The sequence below is a fragment of the Dermacentor silvarum genome, chromosome 5 (genome assembly GCF_013339745.2).
Source record: "Dermacentor silvarum isolate Dsil-2018 chromosome 5, BIME_Dsil_1.4, whole genome shotgun sequence".
Taxonomy (NCBI): domain Eukaryota; kingdom Metazoa; phylum Arthropoda; class Arachnida; order Ixodida; family Ixodidae; genus Dermacentor; species Dermacentor silvarum.
In genome coordinates, this window is record NC_051158.1 from 169,895,941 (window position 1) to 169,916,569 (window position 20,629).

General features: G+C 46.9%; 1 protein-coding gene across 2 annotated transcripts in view; it reads right to left on the minus strand.

Annotated features, from left to right (window-relative positions):
• The window catches only part of LOC119453895 (zinc finger protein 664-like), an 84,783-nt gene that overhangs the window by 27,256 nt on the left and 36,898 nt on the right, over nucleotides 1-20,629 (minus strand). The window lies entirely within an intron of this gene.

Genomic DNA, 20,629 nt, shown 5'->3' on the forward strand with positions numbered 1-20,629 from the left:
CCAACCTCCAGTCACGAGGATGAAGAAATAGAACAGCTTTACGAAGATGTTGAATTAGCAATGAGAAAGGTGCAAACTCAGTATACTGTAGTCATGGGCGACTTCAATGCAAAAGTGGGGAAAAAGCAAGTTGGTGAGCAAGCAATTGGCAACTACAGCATCCATTCTAGGAACGCAAGAGGAGAGATGTTGGGAGAATTCGCAGAAAGGAATAGGCTCCGGATAATGAATAGCTACTTCAAGAAGTGTAGCAACAGGAAGTGGAGCTGGAAAAGCCCTAATGGAAAAACAAGAAATGAAGCAGATTTCATACTGCCAATCCCAGCATAGTGCAGGATGTAGAAGTGTTAGGTAAGGTAAAGTGCCGTGACCATAGGTTAGTGAGGTTTAGGATTTCTCTCAATTTGAAGAGAGAAAGAGTGAAATTAGTCAAGAAGAAACAGGCCAACCTAGACGCCGTAAGGGTAAAAACAGACCAATTCAAGCTGGTGCTCACAAACAAATATGCAGCTTTAGAACAGGAAGATGAAGACAACATAGAGGTAATGAATGAAACCGTAACTAGGCTGATCTCAGAAAAAGCACTTGAAGTGGGAGGTAAGGCAAGAAGGCAACCTGTAGGTAAGCTCTCCCAAGACACAAAGGACCTAATAAAGAAATGACAAAACATGAAAGTGTCCAACTCAAGAGACCAGATAGAATTTGCTCAACTGTCAAAACTGATCAACAAGAAGAAAGTAAGGAATATTCAAAATTATAACGTGGAAAAGATTTAGGAAGCCGTGAAATATGGACGCAGCATGAAATAAATAAGAAGAAAACTTGGCATAGGACAATGCAAGATGTATGCACTGAAAGATAAGCAGGGTAATATCATCAGCAATTTCGATGACATTGTAAAAGCAGCGGAAGAATTCTATATTGACCTGTACAGTCCCCAGAGCAGCCAAGCTACTTTCATTCGAAGTAGTGATGAACAGGATACAGAGGCCCCCTCTGTAACTAGCGATGAAGTTAGAAAGGCCATTAAACACATGACCAGGGGGAAAGCTGCTGGAGTAGACGGAATAACAGTCGATTTAATCAAAGATGGAGGAGATGTCATGCTTGAATAGCTTGCGGCCCTTTATACGCAATGCCTCACGACTTCAAGTGTACCAGAGAGCTGGAAGATACTAATCCATAAGAAGGGAGACGTTAAAGAATTGAAGAATTATAGACCCATTAGCTTGCTTTCAGTATCGTATAAAAGATTCACCAAGGTAATTTCAAATAGAATCAGGGTAACACTTGACTTCAGCCGACCAAGAGAACAAGCTGGCTTCAGGAAGGGATATTCTACGATGGATCATATCCATGTCATCAATCAGGTAATCGAGAAATCTGCGGAGTACAATCAACCTCTCTATATGGCTTTCATGGATTATGAAAAAGCATTTGATTCAGTATAGATGCCAGCAGTAATAAAGGCATTCCGTAACCAAGGACTACAGGATGCATATGTGAATATATTGGCAATATATCTACAAGGATTGCACAGCAACCTTGGTTCTCCATAAGAAAAGTAGAAAGTTACGTATCAAGAAAGGGGTCAGGCAAGGAGACACAATCTCTCCAATGCTATTCACTGCATGCTTAGAAGTATTTAAGCTCTTAGACTGGGAAGGCTTAGGAGTGAGAATCAACGGCGAATATCTCAGCAACATTCGGTTTGCAGATGACATTGTCCTATTCAGCAACAATGGAGACGAATTACAACAAATGATTGAGGACCTTAATCACGAAGGTGTAAAAGTGGGGTTGAAGTTGAATATACAGAAGACAAATATAATCTTCAATGGCCTGGCAAGGGAACAAGAATTCAGGATCGCCAGCCAGCCTCTAGAGTCTGTAAAGGAGTACGTTTATCTAGGTGAATTACTCACAGGGGACCCTAATCATGAGAAAGAAATTGACAGAAGAATATAATTGGGTTGGAGTGCATATGGCAGGCATTACCAAATCCTGACTGGGAGCTTACCGCTGTTGTTGAAAAGAAAAGTCTACAATCATTGCATTCTACCTGTGCTAACATATCGGGCAGAAACTTGGAGGTTAACAAAGAAACTCGAGAACACGTTAAGGACCGCACAAAGAGCGATGGAAGGAAAAATGTTAAGCCTAATGTTAAGAGACAGGAAGAGAGCGGTGTGGATCAGAGAGCAAACGGGGATAGTCGATATTCTAGTTGACATTAAGAGAAAAAATGGAGCTGGGCAGGCCATGTAATGTGTAAGATGGATAACCGGTGGACCATTAGAGAGAGTGACAGAATGGATACCAAGAGAAGGGAAGCACAGTCGAGGATGGCAGAAAACCAGGTGCGGCGATGAAGTGAGGAAATTTGCAGGCGCAAGTGGGAATCAGCTAGCGCAAGACAGGGGTAATTGGAGATCGCAAAGAGAGGCCTTCGTCTTGCAGTGGACATAAGTATAGGCTGATGATGATGATGAAATAGGTATTAAATAATTGCAATGACTAGTGATTTGGGCTATGCACCTAGAGCACAAGGGCCCAGAGGAATGCGCCTTACAACACTACTACGCAGCAGTTCCCCCCAAAAAGAAGGCATGCTACGTATTTCTTGGGCTGATAACGTGCAAAACAATTTTAAAAATTAAGGACTGCTTTGGACTCGAAGGACGGTTCTATGCGAAGAAACGGTGCGGGATTAAGGGGGATACATTGTTTGTATGCTAGAGGAAGTGCTTTTTTCGTTCTGCTTACCAACACTCCAGCAGGACTTCAAGCATGGTCAGCCTCTTGCCAGATCTACCACAGTTGGAAGGTTCAGCACTAGTTAATATACCAGTGGCTACCATATATGTGTGACCTATTCTCAGTCGACAAAAGAGCACATCCCATCGTCGTGATTTGATAGTGATGGCCAATTCACCAAGTATGGTTTAATCATGTGAAACTTATTCAAGGTTTCAGCATCCCACAAACAAGTGTTGCCAATAGCTCTTGTGTTTTTTTATGTAGGAATGGCTTTGCATCTCTGGCAGGAACAGCTATGGAGAGATTGCTAGCTATTACAGCGAAGCTGTCTATGGCTAGGATCCCGGGATTTCTTTGCGGCGTAACGTTGCGAGAAAATTATCATCAATAGCTCATACCCCCAAATGCAATGGTTCATACCCACGTAAGGCAGAGGCTAAAAGCACTCAATAATGAGAAGCGAACAGTGCATACATTCTTTGGAATCACGCCTAGAACATGCTTAGAACAGCATACGTTTCAACTTTCAATAAAGAAAAATCTCAAAACAAGCATCTGCACAACATAACTAATGATATGGCACTCCTGCAAATACATGCAATGCGAAGCACGTAGCGTTCCCCGCATACGCTTCCTGGTAAAATTACAGTTGTGCAAGCTGCCGCGGCGACGGCAGCTTGACTGTACCATACGAATCAGGGAGTGACTGAACTGCACTTTCGTATGCAAAAGAAGAATCCGCCTAGAAACTGATTCGTGTTGTGACAGTGCTATGGGAAGGCCCCGTATAGTGAAGACTCCTGAAGGGCAGCATGCATACAAGGCGCGGCAAATTTTTCTTCTCTCTGGTGCACTCTTTCTAGGTGCACGAAGTAGAGGCACAAGCCAAGTCACAGACCATCAAAACGTCTTAGGCTAATAATTAGTTGAAGTGAACGTGAATGTCGCCAGGTGAATAATTTTAACCTACGTCGCAATAGATAATCGTCCTAGTTGTCATGGACAGCTTCGCTCGAGACCATTTTTGCAGCGAAGCTGTAATGGCTAGGATCCCGGGACGTTTTTCGCGTCTGTCGACAGAAAACTGTCATCATCATTGGCTCATACCGCCGTAAGCACTCATACCCCCGCAAGCAAGCAAAAAATGCAATGGCTCATAGCCTCGTAAGGCAGAGGCTACAAGCACTCAGCAAAGTGAAGCGCACCGTGCATACATTTTTTTAATCATGCATACAACATACAGGCCGGTATTTTGTAGCGATGCCTTATGACTTGCTCTATACTAGTCTTATCATCTACCACTCACAGCCGGCTGATCCCTTTGGTAATGTGAGCAGACCGTCGCTCTGACCACTGACAAAGTGCGATTAGCGCGAAAAGGCATTAGCACCGAAAAGGCATCGCTATAAAATACCGGCCCAGAAAAGCATACGTTTTAATAAAGAACCAGCTCAAAACAAGCATCCAAACGACATAAATAATAAGGCGCTTGTGATAGCAATACTCCCCACATACGGTTCCCGGTAAAAATTACTGTTTCGCTAGATGCCGCGGCGATGGCAGCTTGCGACATGGGGAGTGACGTCCCTTGCCTTTCGTACATAAAATAACCGACCTTGATTTCAATGTTGTTGCAGCACCACTATGGGCGGCGGCGTGCTGTCAAAATTTACCACATACAGCCTGCCCTACTACCATCTCACACAATCCGAGACGAAACAGGCCGACATGCTGTTGAGGATGGCTTTGAAGACCGCTCTCCACCATGCCGATGATGTTGCGTCCCAAATCGGCAGGGCACCTTCTTTCGTTGTTTCCATCGAGGCAACCGCTTTCATCAGTGCCGCACAGACAGCGACAGTGCCCGACACCGAACGAGATGGGCAAACAAGTGCCCCAACTCGGCAGTGCACATTCCTTTAGGTGCTTCCCCCGATGCCAACCCCTTCATCAGCGGCCGCCTACCTGGCGACGCGGCCCGACACCGGCAGTGAGGTAATGACAAAGAAGCTCACTTAGAAGGGACCAAACACAACCGCCACCCTTACTTAGAAGCAGGGATTAGAACGAAGGCCATTCTCCCGACCCTGGCAAGACGACCGTCGGAGGGCAAGAAACTAAGTCACCGACTTTCGTGGAAGGAGTGTGAACCCCCTGTTTCCGGATTGCCTCATCCTTGCTTCGAAGGTTGACATCAGAGGCGGAGTTCGGTAAACAACACTGGCACTCTGATTGGCCGCACCAAGGTCATCAAATTCCCTGGTGTAGGGAACTAGGGAAGACGAACTGCTTAAAAAGGCCTCTCCAGTGTGACTGGGAGAGCTCTAACTAGAATCTGAATACTTCTTTCGTTTCTCTTTCGCTTCTACTCTCGGACGTACTCATCCCCATGCCTGGCGGATTCCTGACTTTAACTCAACCCCGAGGCGCAACAACTGGATGGCGAGCGGTGGGATCAACACAGCGCATCAAGACCACATGGTGCCTGGCTTTGTGCTTGAGATACATCGGGTCTTTTAGCCCAGAAATTGCTAAATTCCGATAGAGCATTTACAACTGCCCAGATAAATTGTCTCAGCATAAAGGTGCCGTCAGCATGGATCTGAACAAGCTACATAAGCCAGACCTCGTACGCATGTGCAAAAAATTGGGGGTAGACATTAGCCTAATAAGCAGGAAACCTCAGATTATTCAGGCCATTCAGGCCATCGGCGCAAATGAGGCTGAGCTACAAGAGTGTTGGGAACTCATTGAGAGTAGGAAGCGTGAAGAAAATGAAGAAAAAGCGCAAAGGAAAGTAGAGGAAGAGCGACAGCTAGAAATGAAGCGCATCGATCTTAGATCTGCAAATTGGTCGGCAGTAACTCTGAAAGCCAACAAATGCCACACAGCGCGGTCAATTCCTTCTTTTTAAGATAAAGGATTTAATGCAATGCTATAAGGTTGGCGAGGACATTGGACTTTTTCTTGTCAACTTCGAGAGGACGTGTGAGAAAATGGGCTATTCTGGTGCTTCCTGGCCTCAGCTTTTGTTGACTCTGCTGCCATGCGAGGCGGCCGACATTGTTGCACGGTTGAATGTAGAAAATGCTAATGACTACAAAAAAGTTAAGAAGGCGCTGTTAGAGAGATTCCGCTTGTCCGCTGAAGCCTTTCGGCAGCGATTTCGGGGTGCATCGGTAGGGGCAGGCGAGTCTATACACGGAGTATGCCTATAAGCTAAAAGCAAATTTAGTTGACTGGCTGAAGAGTGCCGAAGCGTTCGGTAACCACGACGGTGTCGTGGAGTTAATAGGGCTAGAACAGTTCTATAAAAGTCTGTCTGATCCCAGGAAATTTTGGATCAAGGATAGAACCCCAGCGACCATTCAAGCAGCTGCCAAGTTGGCAGAGGAATATGCCTCGCGCAGGCTTAACGAGCACGAACGGTCAAAGGTGAAAGGGCCAGCCGCACCCCCTTCCCTTGCGAAAGGCTCGTGGGGTGCAAACAAAAATGGCACCACCGGAGAGGGTGCGTGAGAACCGAGGAGTAGGGGAGATGGCCCGCCCGTTAGTGGACCAGAACAGGATAATGAGTCAAAGGCAGGCGCACACAACAGTGAGGAGAAAAGGGAATTCGAGGCGAGGCGACCTGTGATATGCAACTACTGCAAGCGGCCGGGACACATAGCAGCTTTTTGTAAACGTTGCAGGAATGTATTCTCGTACCTGAGCGACACTGAGGAAAACGATAAACTTCTGGCACCGTACATGCAAAACTTGGTAATAAATGGTAAGCAGTGCAAAGCACTCCGGGATTGTGCAGCAACCCTTGACGTAATTTATCCATCCCTGGTAAGCGTAGATGATTACACGGGAGAGTGCGCGTGGGTTAGGCAGGTGGTTGAGGCTCAGAGTGTCTGCTTGCCAGTGGTCAAGGTAATCAGTGAAGGCCCCTTTGGTAGGCTAGAGACCGAAGCAGCGGTGTCAAAGAACCTTCTCGTTCATTACCCTTATTTGTTTTCGAACAAGTCAGACCAACTCCTAAAAGACAGGGGCTTGAGCTTTTGCGAAGGGACAGTCTTGGCTCTCACGCAATCAAAGGCGTGCGAAATGGCAGCTAAGTTGGTGCACAGGGAAGATAAGGAAACAAATGTAGTAGCTGATGGTGAAGGCGGTTGTTCAGGAGAAGGCGGTTCAGACAATAAAGACAGAGAAGCACCTAGTCTTAGCGTGATCGAAGAAAATACAGATGAGGGATTATTTTCACCAAGCTCGCTGGCGTTTCAGAAACTACGGAGTGTCTGCGCTAACACCATGCTCGAAGAACAGATGGCAGATCAAAGTATCAGGCGGTTGGAGGCTTGCCAGCAGGAGGGTGTAGCGCGAAAGAACGTAAAGTTTTTTAAAAAGCAGGGAATTTTGTTTTGCACCTATCAAGACAAGCGCCAGAGGTATTTCGAACAACTAGTGGTGCCGACTAAATGCAGGGCAGACATCCTCCATATGGCCCATGATAATTCATGTTCGGGGGCACTTGGGCATAAAGAAAACTAAAGCCAGGTTGCTGCAGGAATTTTACTGGCCAGGATGTTTCCGCAACGCAGAAAACTTTGTTAAGTCAGGCGACGTATGCCTGCGTGTGGGGAAACCTAATGACAAGTGGAAGGCACCGCTGAAGCTGGTTCCCATAATATCCCAGCCATTTCGGCGTGTTGTCACTGATACAGTGGGACCGCTGCCTACAACTTCCTCAGGGCACAACTACGTGCTCACAATGATTTGTCCCACGAATAAATTCCTGGAGGCCATTCCTCTGAGAGAACTCAGCTCATCGAAAATAGTTGATAGACTTCTGAGCGTTTTTTCTCGTGTGGGTTTTCTGGCGGAACTGCAAAGCGACCAGGGTAGTGTCTTTTAGAGCACTGCAAGGGCTCGGGCTTACCCGAAAGCCTGGGCCTGGCCCGGCCCATGGGCCATGTCGGGCCAGGTAGGGCAGTTCTTTCACGGGCTCGGGCCGGGCTCGGGCACGGCATGGTCTTTTTGACCCGGGCCCAGGCCGGGCTCGGGTATTTTGCAGGCCCAGGCTGGGTTCGGACTTTCCAGTGGTGTGCATGTAACGTGCAGCGAGTTATCCTCTCGCGTCTTGACCCTGAAAAATCTGTTGCCCCGGTGCAGCTGGAAGCTAGCTAGGGAAGTACTCCTGTGTACTTCCCTTTTCTTTTTCCGTCGTATTTTGCACTGTTTGAACAGAATGTAAAAGTCCAGAAAGACCTAAGTCGCCTCAAACCAAAGGGTTCCATTGTATTCCTTACCTAAATCAATGTAATTAATGCTTTCAGCGTGGTGTAAGCACGTTCGCGACTTGCTGATTCTTCAAAGGCAAATTGGTAAAACAATTACTGGTAAGATCGCGGCTGAAATATTGCACTGCGTTCCTTCATGATTGCACACATGTTCTCAACCGGCCGCCTAGCAGCGCATTACGCTGCACCATGGAGGAACAAGAAGCTTTCTTTCTCTATTGACTCCATTCATGCGCTGCGGTCTCGACCGGTCGTAGCTGCGCTTCGGCTATAGTGTATTAGAATACGGTCGAGTGGGACGAGCGGCTGGGGCGGCGCATGCCTTGCAATGAGGCGCCCGACGTGAAAAAATACTGTGGTGGCGTGGTGATAGAAGTGGATTGGGCCGCATCAAAGTCGCTCCGTTGGAAACTGCTGGCGATACTGCTCGGTAGGGTCATTCGTACTACTTCGCACGCTGGTATTTGCCTCCAGACTGCTCAAATAGTGTTCATAATTGCATATGACATGTATTTATGCCTTAAGAATAAATTCCTTTCATTCTCTTCTTTATTTCATTTTTTTAATGCCACTCGGCGGTCTTTTTCGGTCTCGGGCCGGGTTCGGGCCGGTTTCGAGCCGGGCTCGGGCTGGGCTCGGGCCTAAGGTAAAGGGATGGCGAGTGGGTAATGTGGATTATTTCGGGCCCGGGTCTCGCCATAAAAATTTGGCTGGGCTCGGGCGGGTAGCCCGACGTTAAATCAGGCCCGGGCCGGGCCCGGGCTGAAGAAATCGGCCCATGCAGTGCTCTAGTGTCTTTAAAAGCTCTCTGACTACAACTTTTCTGGAGCGATGTGGAATGAAGATAATTCATAGTTCCATCCACCATCCCCAGGCCAACAGTGTAGAACGTTGGCACTCAGCGCTATAATGAGTGTTAAGAACTCTCTGTCAGGAATACTCTCGCGACTGGGAACGCTGTCTCCCCACTGCAATGTTTGCTTTACGCACTGTGCTGCACGAGTCGACCGGGTTTAGCCCGGCTGAACTGGTATATGGCCGCGAACTGCGATCCCCCCTCCGGATGCCCAAGGAGACGTGGACAGGGGGCGAGGAGGAGAGACCGTCGTTGAATACGTTCTCCGACTGCTCAGAAGAATGAGCGTAGCACGCGAAATGGCAGAGGCCTGCATGAGCGCCGCACAGCTGAAGGCAAAAGCATACTATGATCGAAAGGCCAAAAGGCGTTTTTTTCAAGTGAATGATCGTGTGATGCTGCTGCGGCCTTCAAAAGCGAACAAGCTTGATGTGCAGTGGGAGGGCCCGGCCGAGGTTGTCCAAAAGCTCTCGGACAGTAACTATGCAGTCAAGATATTCGGGCACAGAAAGGACAGTGAAGGTATATCACGTAAACTTGATGAAGCCATACCTGGAGAGACAAGCAATTGTATGCCTCTCACTTAACGGTTACGAGGAAATGCCTATTGAGCTCCCCGTTTTTAGTGAACAAGATAGATCAGAAGCCACCAGTGCAGAAAAGCGAAAAATGATCAAAGACGTGAATCTGACTGGTGACCAAGTTCGAGACTTGAGGAACCTGATCCAAGAGTTCAGAGATCTGTTTTCCGATAAACCTGGACGAACCGATGAGATAGTCCATGATATTGATCTGATCTCCGAAGAGCCAGTTAAAGCGAAACCATATCGAGTATCTCCAAAACAGAAAGAAATTATGCGAAAGGAGATTCAAAACATGTTGGACTTTGGAGTAATTGAGGCAGGCGACAGTGATCACGCGTCTCCTTTGATAATGGTAGAAGTTCCCGGAAAGGAGCTGCGACCGTGCATAGACTATCGGCGGTTGAACTCAGTAACGAAAGATCAGCTCTACCCGATCCCCTACATTGAAGAAAGGATAGAAACAGTCAGCAGAGCGCAATACATTTCTACTCTTGACCTCATTCGCGGGTACTGGCAAGTACCGTTGACGACGCGCACAAGCCGCTATGCCGCATTCGTAAGTCCTTTTGGTTATTTCCATCCGCTAATGCTCAGCTTCGGACTGAAAAATGCCCTGTTTTGTTTTTCTAAGCTTATGGACAGGGTGCTGCATGGCCTAAACGACTTCATGCTGCCGTACCTCGACGACATTGCTGTTTTTTCGGACTCCTGGCAAGAGCAACTGGAGCATCTAAGGAAAGTGTTTGAGCGTCTAAGGAGCGCGGAGTTGACGGTGAAAGCCGAGAAGTGTGAACTGGGAGGAGCTCAAGTGAGCTACGTGGGACATGTGGTAGGGCAAGGATGCCGCATGCCGTCTGAAGTCCAGGCATCAAACGTTTGCAGGCCGTTGCATCAAACCCGCGACCAAAAACGAAAACCGACGTACGGGCATTCTTGGGGCTCACGGGCCACAACCATCGCTACATAAAAAAACTATTCCGAGTTAGCTAGCCCGCTCACCGATGCACTTCGAAAAAACGAGCCCACCACATTGGTGTGGGATGAAAAGAAGCAGGAATCATTCCAAAATTTGAAATCGGCGCTCATCAGCCGTCTCATTTTACAGGCACTTGATTATAACAGGCCATTCATTGTGCAATGTGATGCAAGCGATTGCAGCATGGGAGCAGTACTCTGTCAACATGACGAGGCCGGGGCGGAACACCCCATCGTGTGTACATTAGCCGCAAACTAAGTGTTCGAGACAAAGCGTATAGTGCCTCCGAGAAGGAGTGTGCGTGCTTAGTTTGGGCAGCACAAAAACGGTCTCACGCTTCAGCAATACACCTTTGATGTAAATCGAAAGGGCAAACATAACGGCAACGCGGATGGCTTGAGCAGGCCATCGGAGTGATGGTACCTAAGAGAACTCGGCTCTAGAAGCCGTGAAGGATGAGGCTTTATTATCTATAAATTTTGGGGCTTCTGTGAATGTTTGGAAAAGTGTTTGAATAGCTACTTTGATGCTTTAATTTATTGCATAGGGCAGGCGCGTATATTGCTTGGGGTTGGCGCTTTCCTGTGCCCTATAGTTTTGTGTGTGCTTGGGTGTTCGCAGAAAGAATGCCACAATGAAGTGAATGCTAGGATTCCAAGCTGCAGTGTGGCGTCAACATTCACATCTGGATGATCCCTGAGATCGCATCTGAACATCGAAGCTTCGGGCAACCTGACAACTGGTCCCCCCCCCCCCTCAGGTCGTATCTTCCGGCGGCGAAGGAGTCTGTTGCGTCCCAAATCGGCAGGGCGCCTTCTTTCGTTGTTTCCATCGAGGCAGCCGCTTTCATCAGCACCGCCCAGACGGCGACAGTGCCCGACACGGAACGAGACGGGCAAACAAGCACCCCAACTCGGCAGTGCGCATTCCTTTGGGTGCCTTCCCCAATGCCAACCCCTTCATCAGTGGCCGCCTACGTGACGATGCGGCCCGACACCGGCAGTGAGGCGATGACAAAGAAGCTCACTTAGAAGCGACCGACCACAACCGCCACCCTTCGTTAGAAGCAAGGATTAGAACGAAGGCCATTCTCCCGACCCTGGCAAGATGACCGTCGGAGGGCAAGAAACTCAGTCACCGACTTTCGTGGAAGGAGTGTGAACCCCGTTTCCAGATTGCCTCGTCCTTACTTCGAAGGTTGACATCAGAGGCGGAGTTCGGTAAACAACACGACTACTCTGATTGGCCGCACCAAGGTCATCCAATTCCCTGGTGTAGGGAACTAGGGAAGACGAACTGCTTAAAAGAGGCCTCTCCGGTGTGACTGGGAGAGCTCCGACTAGAATCTGACTACTTCTTTCAATATGTAAATAAACGTTCAATAATCCCCAAGCCTGGCGGATTCCTGACTTTAACTCAACCCCGAGGCACAACAATGAGTACATCGACTGAGAAATTATTGGCGCTGGGGTTACACAACACCCTCAGTGAACACACAGAAGCCCTTCACGCCTCACAACAACAGAGACTTGCGCGGACTCACATGGGCCGGCAGGTCCTACAAACCTTGGGCTGCAAAGCCACAACAATACGAACCCAAGAAACCTGCACGAAACCTCGATCGTCACGTCCAAGACAGGTATCACATTGCCCCAATACCATGAAACATCGACCCTAACCTACACTCCGGAAGGAGTAGAGATGACCCGGGTCGCTCAGGAGCGAGCCGGATCTTGAGAGCGGCTCTTTTTAAAGAGCGAGTGAGCTGTGGTTCAGTAAAAATGAGCGGCAGTTCTTTTGGAGAAAGGGGGCCGGTTCTCTTGCGTTCAGAGAGCCGTGCCGATGCGTTCCGTCAGAGCCGTGTCTTCTTCTGGGTGCGACTTCCGCGCCATCTATTAGCGGTACAAGAAAGCAACTGCCCTCCCACCCTTCCTCGCAAGAGTCGCCTTCACCCCCTCGCCTTCGGCTGAAGAACGAAAGAACCGCCACTCACTTACTGAACCACGGCTCCCTTGCTCTTCAAAAGAGCGGCTCAAAAGGTCCCGCTCGCTCCTGAGCGCTCAGGAGCGAACCGCTCTTTTCACGACGGCTCCCTCGCTCTTCAAAAGATCCGGCCCGCTCCTGAGTGCGCTGCTCTTTTTGTCACGGCCCCCTCGCTCTTCAAAAGATCCGGCTCACTCCTGAGCGAGCCGCTCTTTTCAAGAGCGAGGGAGCCGTGGTTCAGTAAGTGAGCGGCGTTTCTTTCAGAGAGAGGAAGCCGGCTGGGCTCTCTCTCGTTCAGTGAGCGTAAGGAACCGTTCCTAGAGAGCGCTCCGGAACGAGCCGAATCTTTTGAGCCGCTCTTTTGAAGAGCTATTGAGCCGTGGTTCAGTAAGTGAGCCGCGGTTCTTTCGGAGTGAGGAAGCCGATTCTCTCTCCTTGAATGAGCCGTGCTGAACCGTTCTGTCAGAGCTGGGTCTTCTGCTGGGTTTCGATTTCTGACCGACGAATGGTGGCCGGTGTGGGCAGACTCGCGCTACTGGTACTCGATCGCAGTGTGTGGTGTGCGCAGCAGTCCCTTTGGTTTTTTTGTGCATGCTATGGTGTGGCACCCGATGCCACCGAGGGGAGAAGTATAGAAGTCTTAATTTGCAAAGGATGGTACCATTCGTTGCCTGCTGCTGTTCGAACGATGTCTCACGACTCTCACCGATCCATTGTGTGCTGGTCCAATAACACTTCGAAGATGGTCTTCTGTGTCTTTAAAGACAACAGATGAACGTACAGTTTACGTCCTAGTCTTCATTTGTGCTAATTAGTGTAGTCATGAAAATGTCGCCCCTGACATTCACTTCAGTGCATTTTCTGAGCGTGTATCATTAGCACGTCATTAAAACGAGGCCAATGATCTGTTGTGTTGTAATAGAACTTCATTTTTTTGTCCTGGCGCATGATGGCATGATCGCCAGTATCGCGTGTGCACTCAAGAGAAAAAAAACGAAAGGTACGTGCGGCAGTTTTGTGGATCTTTCTTTCGTATGATATTTGTATTGTACTTCAAGAAATGATTTCTGCATTCATTTTGCATGGCGTTACAGCTTACTCATATTATACTGAACGTACATATGTGAATACATGAATAAAGCTGAAACATAATGTACAATCATTTTGTGTTCTTATTTTGACGAAACAGACAAGCTTGTGTAATGACGATGAAGTTACATTTTTTCTTTTCTGAAAAAAGTATGTCGTATTCTGCCTGTCACAGTTTCATAAGCATTTTATCCCAAATATCAGAAAAGAAAGTTTCATTACAACTAAAAATACACGTTTTTAATATATGTAAAAACATTCTCTAAACATATCGAAAATACCAATAACGTGGTTATTAAATTATGCATATATTGTTTTTGTTTTTTTCAAAGCCAGATAACTATAGAATATGCATAACACAGGTTACACATTTAAGTGAACCGGTGAGCGGTTCAAATGAACTGGTTCCTTTCAGTGAGCTGAGCCTTTCGAGCCGCTCACTGAAGTGAGCCGTTTTGCCCATCTCTAGGAAGGAGGAAAGCGAGGGCCCAGTACATAGAGAAAACATTCAGGTTCCATACCACGGCCAGTTTTATGGATGCCGCTATGTACGGAACGAAGAATAAGAGCGCAGTGGCACTGTGGCAGTGGTCTGCGACCGCTGAGGCCACGTCACCTCCAGTGCATCGATGAAAACGCACATGTGCGTTTTCATCGATCGGCCGTGGCTAGGAGCAGAACGCGACGAGAGATGTGAAGTTCGAGCCACGGCGGCTCGATGAAACGCACGAGGTGCGGCTAAAACCCCTCAATGTAAAAAAAAAGCAGTGGCTTAGCTCGGCTATGCCAGGATATACGTAGCGTGAGCGAAGGTTCAGCTGGTTATTTTTAGCTTTCCTGGTTGTCTAGGATTAGCTTGATTATCATGCTTAGTGCTGCTTAAATGCACACACGGTATACGCATCATATGACACATGTATATTTATTTTTTTGCTCAAAGTGTGGTTGCTTCTCTATTGCCACAAAGACGGCTCAGTGGTCAGTGTAGTAACACGCTTCCGCCTCTATGGCCCCAACACAGTATTTTGAATTCGGTAAACCCCAACTGGCAACTCCAGTAAACCCCAACTGGGTGGGCATGGGATAGCAGCAATGGCGCAGTCCCTGCTGAGACCGTTCTTCTTTTACATCCAGATTCTTCCACTAATCTGGCCGTTTCCTGTTCGCGCCTGGAACTCATCCGACGGAGTCCGTACTGCGCCCTACCTAGCTGAAAACCCGGCCTTTGCATTAAACTACAATCGCTTAGCCAGCGTTTCTTGCATGAAGCAACATCTTGACCTACCTCTCTTTTCTACTAGACGTCGAATTTCACACTTATGCCTGTTCCATAAAATATACTACACTAATAATGACCTAAAAATGACACTTGTTTCGCTTCCGAACCATTTGTCATCCCACATTGATCATCAAATGAAGGTTGGAGTGCCTCAGCGTAAAAGCGATGCATACCTTGAAGCCTTCATCCCGAAAACAAGTCAAGACTGGAATCGCCTTCCCGCCTCCATCGTCACTTCCACAGATCATGATGTGTTAAAGTTAGCTATCTGTGACCATGTGCTGCATCTTTAGATATTTTTCTTTTTCTATTGCCACTCCTCTCTGTAATAGCTGTACGGCCTTGAGAGTAAATAAATGAAATGATTGTCAGTCTGTGATACACAATATCAGTGGTGGTTCCCCATTGGGTCGTCTGTACAGTTGGAACACTGGCTAAGTCCAGGTTAAACGTGTCCTTCAAGAGAACACCAAGAGAGGCAACTACTTCCGGATCCGATGAGTTAAGCTTCTCCGCTGCTGAGCAGCAATTTCACTCTCCTTCTCTATGGTTATGACACACTGGAAAACGCCCAGTGCAAACGATCTAATGCCCAGTGCAAATGCCGGGCAAACACCCGGCGCGCCAGCTGTGCGCCGTGTGACGGCAATGCTCTTCGCGCATGCGCAGTACGGCTCTCCAGGAGCCACGCGAAACTGCTCAACCTCGGCCAGTGTAGCTCACGCTACAAAAGTAGCAGCAACCACTTCTCTCCTCCTTCGTTCCACTGTCGCGCTCGGAGCGGCCTGTGCGATCGAGGCGCGATCTCGACAGTGACGCCGCCTACAGGCCGTTTCACATGCTGCGGCTGGAGCGAAAAAAATCGGTGCAATCACACGCGTCGCAATGCGATTTTTTGAGGGCCGTTTCACATGGTGCGATTTCAACAATGTGACTGATGCGACGCCCAGGGTTGCTTGCTGCCAGGTTTTGTCGCACACGCCGCATAAATTTTTTAATGGAATGAAAAAGACATGCACGTTATAATTTACCTCTCTTTTTAGAACCAAGTAATAAGTGCGTTTTGTAATTTAAAAACACTTCAAAGTTTAATTTGTTTAGGAGTGCGCAACAGCGGTTTAAGAAGTTCAATACTAGGAGAAATGGCGGATGTAAACAGCTGTTCTATGGTAGCTGTTTGCAGGTGGTCGTTTAGCTGTTCAGCGCTTTGTGCTGTCTCGTGTGTGTTTTATGCCCGTGTCGTTCTTCCTGTGGTACAACAAAATTACAAGAGGTCCTCTGGACGCCTCTGAGTGTGGTGCAAAGTGTTTTGTTGAGTGTACCGAGTGTATCATATATCACAATTAATGTATCATGAATATAGTGTTGTTTGTTTGTGTTCTGTAAACTGGATTTCTAAAATCAGCTAAAGTAGACTGCAGAATAACCCGTATCTAACCTGATACAGCATTATTTTCAGAACTCGCGAAATCTGAAAAGAAAGTCTTAGTTTAACGGAAACCCATGCGAACTATCTACATATCTCTGAAAAAAACAAAAAACACTAACGCTATCCTTCCTCGGGCGTTCAGCTGTCACGTTTTCCTGAAAGCAAACAACAATTTGAATCGAAAATTTATCTGCCTCTACCACGATCATAAGAGACCAACACTACCCTCTGCCTAACAGAACATTCCTAAAACTCAACGTTGTTCCAAAGTATCCTCAGAGAAATGAATAATAATGAATGCAACTTACCAAACATGCGTCGAAAGAAAATCACTACTGTCAAACAAAACGCGACTTGTCACGAACTCGCGCAGAAGCGTCGCTCATCAACTGGCGCAACTTGCACGTGACCTTCCAAACTACAGTTAAACCTGCTTACAATGAACCTCCATATAACGAATGCCTGGATATAACAAAGTTTTTCTATTCCCCGCCGTTACTCCGTAGAAGCACATGTATTTGAGACCTCTACGTAACGAAGTGGCAACGGGAGACCCCCTCGAAATAAAGAATTTTCCCCGCCGACAACCTAAAGATTTCGCCCCAAATTTTGTCATTTTTGCGCGAGCAGCAACACCGGAGGCACCTTCTCCGCCGCGACCGAATGCGAAGCGGCGGTGTCGCACTTGGTGCACTCGAATTCACGGCGACTGCAAGGCGAGAGCGAGCGCACGTGTGTGTCCGTGCGCGAGGCGGGCCTGCATCCCTCGACCCGGCGATCTTGCCGCAGCGGGCGTGACCTTTCCCCTTCCGTTCATTTAAACCTGATCCCGCTGCTCAGAAGTACGACCCTAAATTTGCGCTACCATATCTCCATCGGCATTTCAATATGGCCACCTCCTACGCAATTCGAGCCTAGCTCCCGTAGCTTCGACCATGTGTGCTTAGGCATTAGTCTACCAATTTAGTTAAACAGTGAATGTTTACAATTTTATACGGCCTATAAAACTACTACCCTTACTTCGTATAGCTGTCTGCTAATTTGCTGTCGCAATCGATGCTTCGCCTTTTGGGCGAAACTAGGACTTTTTTGTTCATCGCAACTTTCGTGTATTGGGAGTAAATGTTGAGCAATAGTCGTATTTCTGTATGAAAGCATGAGGTGCGCAGTACTGTAAAGAATTTTTTTTCCTCTCTTTTGGTCACGGAAAACGGGCGGACGTTACAATAGAGGGCACGTTAGAATAGAGTAAATATGGTAAGCGTTTCTTTTTCGAATTTTCATGCCGAACCTGCATATAACAAAATCTTCTTTATAATGAAGTTTTTCGGGAATTTGTCAATTTCGTTATATTCAGGTTTAACTCTATATGATACGGCACCCGTTAATCGGTGTGTCGCTATCTCGATACTATATGCCGCACCGTGAGACCACGACGGTTTTGGTGCCCATTAATTGGCGTGTCGATGACCCAAACTATGCCCGCTCCATGACACTGCCCCCCACTTTCAGAATATTACAACATTCACTTGCACAAGTGGCATTTTCGTGCAAAAAAAAATTAATCAAACAGAACACTACTTGTTTATGCATACAACACCACAATCCTCCAACTTAACTGCAGAATGACCCTAAATCATTGATAACTGAAATGTCATATGTTCGTACAAACGAATGTTTACAAATAAATGTACTAAGAATGTACGCTCAAGTAGTCGACGAAGCAGAGCAGGCGAATCAGAACACCCACTGCTGTGTTAGCGCGCCAGGTGTTGCGTGAGGGGAGAGGGCATCGCCACGATGCCAGTCACTAGCGTTCCTCGACGGGGCAGATACTCTAATCTGACGCTGCAGGACGTGACAGGTTGTCGTCAGCAAAGCAGTCGCGTGATGCGCACGTGTGGGTGCTGCGGTCTCGCACTCGGAAGCTGACGCGCGGTCTGCATCTCTCGCTCTCGCCCCCACTGGGCTTAACTGCTGCGCGCTGATCTTGGTGGCTGCTGCTGTTTCCTCGGTGTCTCGTCACGCAGGACAATGGTGGCATGTGGCATCCTTGATATCTCAGCAATATCGTCCAAATGATTCCAGTCTACAGCCAACATGCTAACATACAAACTGTACAAAAAGAAAATAATAAGCCATTCCAATTTAATTGCGCAACTTGACGACATACCGCACAGAAAAACTCGAAAACATTACTCGCAGCGCAAAACTCCAAGAACCACCCAGCGGCGTTCAAGTGGACATTAATGCTCTTGCATTCACAACTCATATGAAGTGCTTAGGTGCCCTTGAATTTTTTGCCAAGAGGTCTTACCAATTATTAACCAAACACCCTAATTAGTAAAGCACTGAACATGGAATGTGGATGTTGTAGTCCCAGCTGTGCAAAGTTTTCATTTCCATTTTGCTCATGATTTCAATTACAGTGAAACCTCGATAATTCAAAGGCTGCTGAACCATGAAAAACTTGCCACAAAATGAAATCACCTTAATTTTCCATGTCCAAGAAAGATTACTTGAAGTAATCACTGATGCGGCATTGCTTGGCGAGGTAGTTCGCCGCCCCAAGTGCCATGTTTCCCAGCTAGCTCACAACAAGTTGCATATAAAAATCACCACCGCTGCACTCAACAAAGCTGCGGACGATGTTCATGGAATTGATAACTGTCGGTAAATGGTGCGGCGAGCAGGTGCTTGACACTAAAAATTCAGACTTAATGGATATTCCGGACTCCATAAATGCACCATTAGGGTTCCCATTGAGCTAATGCATTTTCGAAACACATTTTTTAGACGAATTCAGGCCCCAAAGTTAGATATTCTGGACTACATCGCTCATTCTGAGCCATGGTACTCGATCTTGGAGGCCGCCATGTTGGATTTATCGGTGGCTTGGTTTCCACTGGCCCACTCTATAGCCTCCAAGATTTAGAGGTGCACACTGTCGCTAACCTCCCATCTCGAAGGCCACGCCCATTTCCTTGGCTGACAAAATGCTCTAGCGGACGGCAATTTTTCTTAATTCTTTCTTTTTTCGGTCAGCACTATCTTCATAATCACTTATTGCGGGATCTGTTCTAAAGTTTCTGTTGCTATTTTGCACGTGGTGTGTCCACTGTGTCTCGGAGACGTTGCATTTTTGTGGGTGTTTGTGCAGCTTTGCATTTGTGTGATCGGTGCCACCTCCTGTGCCTTCGCGAGGGCCAAGTGGTGCGAAGCTCGTTTCTTCGATCTCCATGGCGAACTCTGATGGCGGAGATTTCCAACACAATGACGCTCTTAGGCGTCAGGTCCATGCTTTTCTGACTCTACATCAACAATTTCCCTGCAGCGCTTAGGCATTCACAGGCTTTAATGTATGCTGACGACACCGCTCTTCTATTTACTGGAGACAGTCCGCTTGATATACAGGATAAAATGAATGCAGAGTTAGATGTTTTTAAGTGGTTCACATCCAATGAACTGACACTTAATCTTAGTAAGACTAAGCATAGTTTTTCATTCCAGGAAGAAAAGGCTCAATACTGCAGTACTGGACATATCATTACGAGGTATAAAACTACAACAAGATGTCTCCTACAAATATTTAGGCATTTTCTTAGATTCAGACATGCACTGGAAAACTCACATTAAACACCTTTGTTCCAAGCTTCCTCATGGATGTTATACTCATCTTAAGGCTCGTGAATGTTTTGAATATCCCGTCCTACGCATTCTGTACTTTTCCTTCATTCAGAGTCACATACCTTATTGTATTGATTCATGAAGAAACACCTTTATAACTTACCTTGATCCTGTATTCTGCCTGCAAGAACGCGCATTAAGAATTATCACTTCTTCTAAGTGTATACAATCCAGAACGTACTTGTATAGCTCATTGCATGTGTTGCCAGGGCATGCATTGTATGAATTGAAAATTGCTGAGGTCATTCATAGTATTATCGAAACCAATGATACACTTCCAATTACCTTGTTTAAAACCCCGTTATGAAATACAGGAGCTGCCACTAATCAGTGTTTTAATCTGCCTCCATGTCATAATCTGTATGGGAAAAGGCTCGTGGAATTTTACAGTGCACTAATTTGGAATTCTCTGCCAATACATATAAAGAAGCCCGTAACTTCAGGTCTGCTGTGAGAAAATACTTTTTTGAAAAATACTGTCGATAAAAGTACACTTATTATTTACATTCCTGCCTAAGTTGTGCATGTCAATTGCTTAATTTGTGCATGTCAATTATGTATTATATATGTTTTGTTTGCTTGTGTGCGTGAAGGATAAAAGAATGCCGAGTTTATATTTACCTTCGTGTATGAGTTATGTGTGTTAATATTACTATTATGTATAATGTCTGCTGTTTTAGTTTGCTCGCATGCTACGTTTT